Source organism: Galeopterus variegatus, unplaced genomic scaffold, assembly GCF_000696425.1.
Source record: "Galeopterus variegatus unplaced genomic scaffold, G_variegatus-3.0.2 Scaffold1812, whole genome shotgun sequence".
NCBI classification, from domain to species: Eukaryota; Metazoa; Chordata; class Mammalia; order Dermoptera; family Cynocephalidae; genus Galeopterus; species Galeopterus variegatus.
The window spans coordinates 44,281-54,211 of NW_007727923.1; positions in this window are offsets into that span (position 1 = coordinate 44,281).

Below are 9,931 nucleotides of genomic sequence, written 5' to 3' on the forward strand. Positions count from 1 at the left end.
TGGGCGACACCACACCAAGGGTTGCGATCCCCTTACCGGTCACGAAAAAGACAAAAAAAAGGTTGTGATCCTTGACATCACTTTACATATTTAGGTTTTTTAAAAATTATCTGCAACATGACCACCTGGGAAGCTTGATAAACAGGTGAATTATGTCCCCATTCCCTCCCCCAGTACTGAATGGATCTCTGAGGCAAAGCCAAAAAAATCCAGACTTTTTACCAAACTCCAAAAGTAACATGTCTGCATGTATATGAGAATCAGTATTCAAAGGGTTATTCAAAATCAAAATCTATTATTTTACTACCTGGTAAAAGCATGTTGGTCACAAGAGGTTCACAGGCTGAAGAGTGGGTAAGAAAAACAGATTAATACTGCTTTTCACTTGTTTAGTCTCAAAATGGATAAATGTAACAACTGGAAAAATACAGTTGGACAAACTGGGTATAAGGAGGAGAAAAGTCTTTGGGAAAGAGGCATCTAGTTTTTTGGAAGATTGCTAGACATAAAATCTAAAGACCTACTGTCAATACTAACTAACTTATTGGTTATGTGACGTTGGGAAGTCACTTAACCTCTGAACATTAGTTTTTTCAAGTATGAATTGTAAAAACAAGCCCTGTCTTAAATGATTCTTGTTAGAATATAGTGAAATATGGGCCATAAAAACCTTGTTCAGTATTTGCAGATTATGAAATAACTACTTTTTTCAGTAATCCGGAATAACTTTTCACAGCTGAACCTAATTTTGTTCTAAATTATAAAATGACCTGAGTGTTTTCCTGGACTAGACATGTACTGCTAAACCTTTCAGCAAATTAGGGCATGCAATCTGCAGTTTATCAAATGTTATGCTATAAGGAACTTTTCATAGTCTGCTACAACATACATATTACATTACTTTCATAAGTCTTCAAAGCTCCTATTTTTCTCCCACCATGGAGCAGAAGAAAAAGTTAAAATGCTCATTGAATACAACTTCAATGGTAAAGTAAATAAGCCACCATTTTTTCCCCAAACAAAGTAACTTGGAGAGGAATCTTTTCTGCAAGAATTTCCACTGATAGTTACAGAGTTACTTACTTTTCAAACCCAATTATTTTCTTCTTTGTTGTCTCAGCCTGACTAGACTATTTCATACTACTGCCGTAATGATGTTAGTTATGTTTTTAAAGAATCATATGGTGTTGAGAGAAATGGTTTATATACCAGATCATCTAATTTTAATCCTCTTCTGATTTGCGGTAAAGATGAACAAGTCATCTCTTGTCTCTGGACTTAAAGCAAAGTATAAAGAAAAACTTCATTTAGTAACTTGAAAAATAAAAAACCTTTATCCAGAGAAAATTCAAAAGCCCAGCCTTGAAAAAGGTGTTATTTGTGTCCCTGTGAACCATCCAGAGGTTTTCAGGGACTGGTAGTTTGACAAATCCCACTTGAGTGCCTGAGTCAGGAGGGTGGCTTCAGCTGTTCCCTAGAATTTCACTTTTCTTCCATCAACTGTTGAGCCACCGAAAAGTGAGCTGGCAGCATCTGGTCACACCACCTTCTCAGCTTTCTCACTACCCACAGCCCTCCCAGAAAACACTGGGTGCAAAGCAGAGGCATTATTATGAATTCATGAAAATTCTTTGAGTGTTCTCTGTCCCCAGCTAAGCCATCTCCTTTTCTCCGGGTTCCATGTCAATTAGAAAGTGCTCAGAGGCATTTTTGAAACCTGTCAGTGTGCCAAGAGTAATAAAAACTACCATAATTCCTTAAATGAGTCTTAGGTCCTGTGTTGGAGTAGGCTTCTTAGGGTAACAACAGAAAGTTTCAAAGGTTGGGAGGGGGTGGTTATTTTAAGGACTTGAATAATCAGTAAAATGTTCAAGTGGTACTGCTGAAATTTACACTGAAGAAAAAAAATTTTTTTAAATATAAAATTAGCTAGAACCTATGCTACCGGAAAAGTACCAGTAGATGTCATGAGTGTGCAAGAAATGCCTTTCTTAGCCACCAGTCTGGCAGTCTGTTCTTGTTGCTGAAGTACCAGGTGCTGAAGTGAGGGACTATTTTACTCCAATGGTATGAAGTTATTGTAAGGGTCAAATGAAATATGGGATAAAATGCTTTGCAAACTATCAAGTGCTTATACAAATAATAGTACTGTTTCTACTTTTTTGACATTTTTTTCTGCCATGTTTGTTTTAGTATCTAAAGCTTAAGCTCATACAACTTCAAAAAATCTTTTTTGTCAAAAATTTTTTTAATATTGGCCTTCATTTTGGTAATGGCAATCTGCGGTCACAAAATTGAACGTCACTGTGACTTTGAAGTTAGTTAACCTCTTGAACCCTCATTTCCTCAACTTCGAAATAGGGAAAATAAATTCTAGACAATGTGTGTGAAGACTTTATAAGCCGTATGGTATTCTAGAAATGAAATATATTCCTATAATTTGAGTGAGTTTCAGTGAGTTACTTAACCAGTGTTGTAGCCTTCAGTTGCTACAAAGTATTTGCTCATTCATTTATCCATTCAGTAATAGTTGAGAGTCTGTCACCTGTGTCAGGCAGTGTGCTAAAAGTCAGCTCCTGGCACCTACTTTCCAGTGACCGAGTGAAGGATGTTTGCAAAGCCTAGTAAAAACACTGAATGCACCCTGCTGCAGGAAATGAAAGGCTTCTGGCATAAGGGCAAATAAATATGATAGTAGCCCTGGGAAACAGCCAGCCTCAAGAACAAGCTCAGAGCAGGCTCCTTGCGCCTGTAAGCCAGGAAGCCCAGAGAATGGCTGTGAGTGCCGCTTCACAGGCTTTAAAGCAAGTTTCTGGGCAGGCTTGAATACAACTCCCCAGTGGCCCCAGATACTACTGTTCTTCTGCTGGAGCAAAGGCCCTGAGCAGGAGTGCTGTGGCCTTGCAGCACCCTCTGGGGAGGGGATTCTATATCTCTTCCAAGTGACTCAGTTGCTCTAGAGAGGAAAGGCGCAGAGGGCTTGGCCCAAGTGACAAGTCTTGCTCCTTCTGCTGTCCTCTGTGCCCCTAGTCCCTGGCCCTGTCCATAACCACCCTCCTGATTGTCTCATGGCCAACATGTGACAGTGTCTTTGCTGCAGGTGGGCAGTTGACACGCTCCATCTCACCACTGAGGTTTTGGGGCCCCCCACCAGACTCTGACATCACTGTCCCCCGCCCTACTTGCAGACTTGGGTCCGTCCTCAAGGAGTGAGGGCCATCAGCTGGGTGTTCCCCAATCTAAGAAGTGCTGCAAAGCCAGGGGCCACACCTAAGCAACAGACAGCCAGCCCTAAATAGGGCCACGTAGCAAGTTAGAGACAATGTAAAAAGCATGCCAGGTCCTCATTCCTTCCAGGAGGTGAGAGAAGTAGTGAGACAGCTGAGCACATCTCCCTGCTTTCATTTTGTGTCCTTCAGAAAGAAGAGTGAGCCTTACAGCCTCATTTCCTCTGAACCTGAAACCTAGGATATCAAAGGTCTCTGGAGCCTTCTGCTTCATCTTCCTGGCCCAGTAAAGGCAATGCTTGGCGGGGGGAGGGGGGAGGTTGGACAGATCACAGATGCCTCACCTCGTTCCTCATTGGTATAGGAGGCTTAGGGTGAGAGGTGATCAGAAGGGGCAAGAGGGTGAAGATTAATGTACCTTAGGAAGCTCCAGGAATTGGCTGATTCCCAACCCCAGGAATGATCCCTGGTATCTGCTCTCCCTGCACATAGCACTGGACAGGAGGCAGGACACCCTCCAGGGGGCATGTGGAAATGAGGAGGAGGCATGGTTTCTCTTCTAAAGTGGTGGGCTTAAGCATTTACACATTGTATTATATACATATAAGTAATATAAATTTTTATTATATTTCAGGGCATTATTTTTAATTCTTTGAAATTATGCATGTAGGTAGACTTTAATAACTATGGGTTTTAACATGGTAAAGGGGTGCTAACATTTATTATAAAACAGGCATTGTGTTTGTGTAGAGAACCACTGCGGTAGAGTGATTGATTGCGGCCCCAGCTCACCCCTTGCTAATCCAGTTCTACAATGGGAACTCCCTTCTTAGGCTCCAAAATGATTTTATACTTATCATTATGTAGCTCTGAGTGGAAAAGGTATAGATAGCACTTAAACCCTTAGGCAGGTACACATTCTAAGCCTATCCTCTGTTAGCCCTGCGGTCAGGCCACTCTGACAGCTGTCCCTTACTATGTTATACTTCTTTTATCTTTAGTTCTAATGGCAATCTTTCAAGGCAGGTATCTTCACTCCACAGGTGAAATAACCACAGCTCAGAGAGGTTAAATAACTTGCCCCAGAAAGCTCAGCTGGCAATGGAAGAAATCATCCTGTTGGACTCCAAAGGCCGTACTTACCACAGCATGACCTGGTTCTTCTAACAAGCCTGTCCCGAGCTGATAACTAATCTGATGCCATAGTTACTATCACAAAGTATCCCAAAGCCAATCTTTTTTTAATCCTGTGTCTTGCCCTGGGACCCTCAGTCCCTTCCCATGTCTCAGTTCTAGCAGTTAGGAAAACTCTCATCCCTGGGGACATCTGCATTAGATGACTGAACCATCTCTGTCCAGCCAGTGAATTCCTTTCCCTTTCCAGATATGACATGTTGTTATTACAGAATAGCATATGTTTCAGGATTTGATAGGGTTGATCCACATTAATTCCTTTTGTTTTCAGAATTTTCCTGTAACATAGCAAGTGCTCAATAAATATTTTTATAAGTTAAGGGGCACCCCTTCAAGGGGCTTGTAGTCTGGATGGCATGGTGAAACTAAATAGATAAAGAAATGGTGCTGTAGTAATATATTCATTCAACAAATAATAATTGAGCACCTACTACATGTAAAGCACTGTGCTCGGTGCTGAGGAGGACTCTAAAGTACATAACTACCAGATATCCTCCTCGGGGTACCACATGTAAAAGTACTTCACAAAACAACCCTTGTCTTTGTGTCTCATTTTCACGGTGCACAGAATGAAGTACCGACATGGGCCTAGCAGCTGGATGAGGTGTGTGGAAACTGTGAAGCTCCATACAATTCCAAGTCATTTAACAGAAAAGCACAGCTGTGTACACAGTGAAAAGTACTCTAAAACCATCGAGAAGTTGGGGTGGTCCCTTCTGGTCCAGGGAAGAAAATGAGGAACAATAAGAGTCAAAGAGGTAGGCTTCGGGGAGAAGTTGGACACTTACATGTTCTTAGACAAAATGATCAATGAAGGANGATTTGCGGTAAAGATGAACAAGTCATCTCTTGTCTCTGGACTTAAAGCAAAGTATAAAGAAAAACTTCATTTAGTAACTTGAAAAATAAAAAACCTTTATCCAGAGAAAATTCAAAAGCCCAGCCTTGAAAAAGGTGTTATTTGTGTCCCTGTGAACCATCCAGAGGTTTTCAGGGACTGGTAGTTTGACAAATCCCACTTGAGTGCCTGAGTCAGGAGGGTGGCTTCAGCTGTTCCCTAGAATTTCACTTTTCTTCCATCAACTGTTGAGCCACCGAAAAGTGAGCTGGCAGCATCTGGTCACACCACCTTCTCAGCTTTCTCACTACCCACAGCCCTCCCAGAAAACACTGGGTGCAAAGCAGAGGCATTATTATGAGTTCATGAAAATTCTTTGAGTGTTCTCTGTCCCCAGCTAAGCCATCTCCTTTTCTCCGGGTTCCATGTCAATTAGAAAGTGCTCAGAGGCATTTTTGAAACCTGTCAGTGTGCCAAGAGTAATAAAAACTACCATAATTCCTTAAATGAGTCTTAGGTCCTGTGTTGGAGTAGGCTTCTTAGGGTAACAACAGAAAGTTTCAAAGGTTGGGAGGGGGTGGTTATTTTAAGGACTTGAATAATCAGTAAAATGTTCAAGTGGTACTGCTGAAATTTACACTGAAGAAAAAAAATTTTTTTAAATATAAAATTAGCTAGAACCTATGCTACCGGAAAAGTACCAGTAGATGTCATGAGTGTGCAAGAAATGCCTTTCTTAGCCACCAGTCTGGCAGTCTGTTCTTGTTGCTGAAGTACCAGGTGCTGAAGTGAGGGACTATTTTACTCCAATGGTATGAAGTTATTGTAAGGGTCAAATGAAATATGGGATAAAATGCTTTGCAAACTATCAAGTGCTTATACAAATAATAGTACTGTTTCTACTTTTTTGACATTTTTTTCTGCCATGTTTGTTTTAGTATCTAAAGCTTAAGCTCATACAACTTCAAAAAATCTTTTTTGTCAAAAATTTTTTTAATATTGGCCTTCATTTTGGTAATGGCAATCTGCGGTCACAAAATTGAACGTCACTGTGACTTTGAAGTTAGTTAACCTCTTGAACCCTCATTTCCTCAACTTCGAAATAGGGAAAATAAATTCTAGACAATGTGTGTGAAGACTTTATAAGCCGTATGGTATTCTAGAAATGAAATATATTCCTATAATTTGAGTGAGTTTCAGTGAGTTACTTAACCAGTGTTGTAGCCTTCAGTTGCTACAAAGTATTTGCTCATTCATTTATCCATTCAGTAATAGTTGAGAGTCTGTCACCTGTGTCAGGCAGTGTGCTAAAAGTCAGCTCCTGGCACCTACTTTCCAGTGACCGAGTGAAGGATGTTTGCAAAGCCTAGTAAAAACACTGAATGCACCCTGCTGCAGGAAATGAAAGGCTTCTGGCATAAGGGCAAATAAGCTCATGACAAAATAAAAGGTCTTCATTCTTCCAGCAATTCATTAATTTCTATGTTAGAAGAAATGTTCCAGATTAAATGAAAATAAATCATCTTTCCATGTATGATGGATTCTGAAATTGGATTAACCGTACATTCTAAAACAAGCTTCATCTGTCTGCCTTCCAGAAGCAAATATAAATCAGCACTTCCAGGGCACATGGCAATAGGAACACTGACTTGCCTCTGACAGCCAGACAAGTAGAGGACTTTTGATAGGAGTGAAAGACAAGGAGCCAAGGCTCAGAGCTGCCTTTGCATAAGAAACATCCCAGGTAAAGTGTTAAGTTGGATTGCAGGGAGGAAGAACAGTGAAGGTGAAAGAATGGTAAACTCAGAGGACTTCAGATTCAGATATTTCATCAGCAATCTCAAACTCAAATATCTCTGGGTGCCAGTTAAAGTAAGGAAGTGGGTCTGGGCTAAGACAACTGAAAGTGGTGGTTACAGCATGAACAGGGGAGAGCATGTTCCACATAAAGACGGTCACTTTCAGTTTAAAAGAAAAGCAAAAAATCTGGCCAAGCACAGTTTATTTGGGCTTAAGGGGCTTCACTGTCCATCCCTTATCTAGTCTAAGCTCTCATTTTAAATATGTGGAAACTAAGGCCAGGAAAGTTGAAGTGACTAAGCCAACAGAAGGAGCAGAAGGAAAGTTATCATCAGGGTGAGATGTTTCAGCACAACAGAGCATTCTAAATGTCTTACAAGTTAACATTTTCAAAACCACCTTGTGAGGCATACTGGTTAAGGGCATGAACTCTGCACACATTTCTCACAGTTCTGGGGGTTGGGAAATCCAAGGTCAAGGTGCCCACAGATTTGGTGTCTGGTGAGGGCCTGTTTTCTCACAGATGGTGTCTTCTTGCTGTGTCTTCCACAGGGTAGAAGGGAAGAACTCTGGTCTCTTCAGACCTAATGACCTCCCAAAGGCCTCGACTCCTAATACCATCACATTGGGGATTAGGTTTCAACATAGGAATTTGGGGGGGACACAAATATTCTCAGACCATAGCACAAACCAAATTCCAATTCCTGACCCATAGAAACTTTGCAAGATAATAGATTTTTATTTTTTATTTTTTATTTTTTTGCTGGCTGGTGACAAGTATTGAAGCTGGGACCTTGGTGTTATCAGCACCATACTAGTCAACTGAGGCAACCAGCTATCCTTTATTGTTTTAAACTACTCATTTGTTACACAGCAATAATTAACTAATACAGTGCTTTAAAAAAAGCCCATTCTCCCAAGTGAGAAAACAGATTGGCATTTCCTTCTGCAAATTCATGCAGTCTAGTGTGTGAACAGCAGGGAGAGCCATTGCACCATTTTCTGGTCTGGCTGTGTACATATTTTCCTCACTAAAGCAGTGGGCACACCCAGGTTAGGCTGATGGGAATGCTAGACCAGTCAGGAAACAGGAAAGCCACCTTGAACTCCTGCTCCTCTTGGGTAATATGATAGTAGCCCTGGGAAACAGCCAGCCTCAAGAACAAGCTCAGAGCAGGCTCCTTGCGCCTGTAAGCCAGGAAGCCCAGAGAATGGCTGTGAGTGCCGCTTCACAGGCTTTAAAGCAAGTTTCTGGGCAGGCTTGAATACAACTCCCCAGTGGCCCCAGATACTACTGTTCTTCTGCTGGAGCAAAGGCCCTGAGCAGGAGTGCTGTGGCCTTGCAGCACCCTCTGGGGAGGGGATTCTATATCTCTTCCAAGTGACTCAGTTGCTCTAGAGAGGAAAGGCGCAGAGGGCTTGGCCCAAGTGACAAGTCTTGCTCCTTCTGCTGTCCTCTGTGCCCCTAGTCCCTGGCCCTGTCCATAACCACCCTCCTGATTGTCTCATGGCCAACATGTGACAGTGTCTTTGCTGCAGGTGGGCAGTTGACACGCTCCATCTCACCACTGAGGTTTTGGGGCCCCCCACCAGACTCTGACATCACTGTCCCCCGCCCTACTTGCAGACTTGGGTCCGTCCTCAAGGAGTGAGGGCCATCAGCTGGGTGTTCCCCAATCTAAGAAGTGCTGCAAAGCCAGGGGCCACACCTAAGCAACAGACAGCCAGCCCTAAATAGGGCCACGTAGCAAGTTAGAGACAATGTAAAAAGCATGCCAGGTCCTCATTCCTTCCAGGAGGTGAGAGAAGTAGTGAGACAGCTGAGCACATCTCCCTGCTTTCATTTTGTGTCCTTCAGAAAGAAGAGTGAGCCTTACAGCCTCATTTCCTCTGAACCTGAAACCTAGGATATCAAAGGTCTCTGGAGCCTTCTGCTTCATCTTCCTGGCCCAGTAAAGGCAATGCTTGGCGGGGGGAGGGGGGAGGTTGGACAGATCACAGATGCCTCACCTCGTTCCTCATTGGTATAGGAGGCTTAGGGTGAGAGGTGATCAGAAGGGGCAAGAGGGTGAAGATTAATGTACCTTAGGAAGCTCCAGGAATTGGCTGATTCCCAACCCCAGGAATGATCCCTGGTATCTGCTCTCCCTGCACATAGCACTGGACAGGAGGCAGGACACCCTCCAGGGGGCATGTGGAAATGAGGAGGAGGCATGGTTTCTCTTCTAAAGTGGTGGGCTTAAGCATTTACACATTGTATTATATACATATAAGTAATATAAATTTTTATTATATTTCAGGGCATTATTTTTAATTCTTTGAAATTATGCATGTAGGTAGACTTTAATAACTATGGGTTTTAACATGGTAAAGGGGTGCTAACATTTATTATAAAACAGGCATTGTGTTTGTGTAGAGAACCACTGCGGTAGAGTGATTGATTGCGGCCCCAGCTCACCCCTTGCTAATCCAGTTCTACAATGGGAACTCCCTTCTTAGGCTCCAAAATGATTTTATACTTATCATTATGTAGCTCTGAGTGGAAAAGGTATAGATAGCACTTAAACCCTTAGGCAGGTACACATTCTAAGCCTATCCTCTGTTAGCCCTGCGGTCAGGCCACTCTGACAGCTGTCCCTTACTATGTTATACTTCTTTTATCTTTAGTTCTAATGGCAATCTTTCAAGGCAGGTATCTTCACTCCACAGGTGAAATAACCACAGCTCAGAGAGGTTAAATAACTTGCCCCAGAAAGCTCAGCTGGCAATGGAAGAAATCATCCTGTTGGACTCCAAAGGCCGTACTTACCACAGCATGACCTGGTTCTTCTAACAAGCCTGTCCCGAGCTGATAACTAATCTGATGCCATAG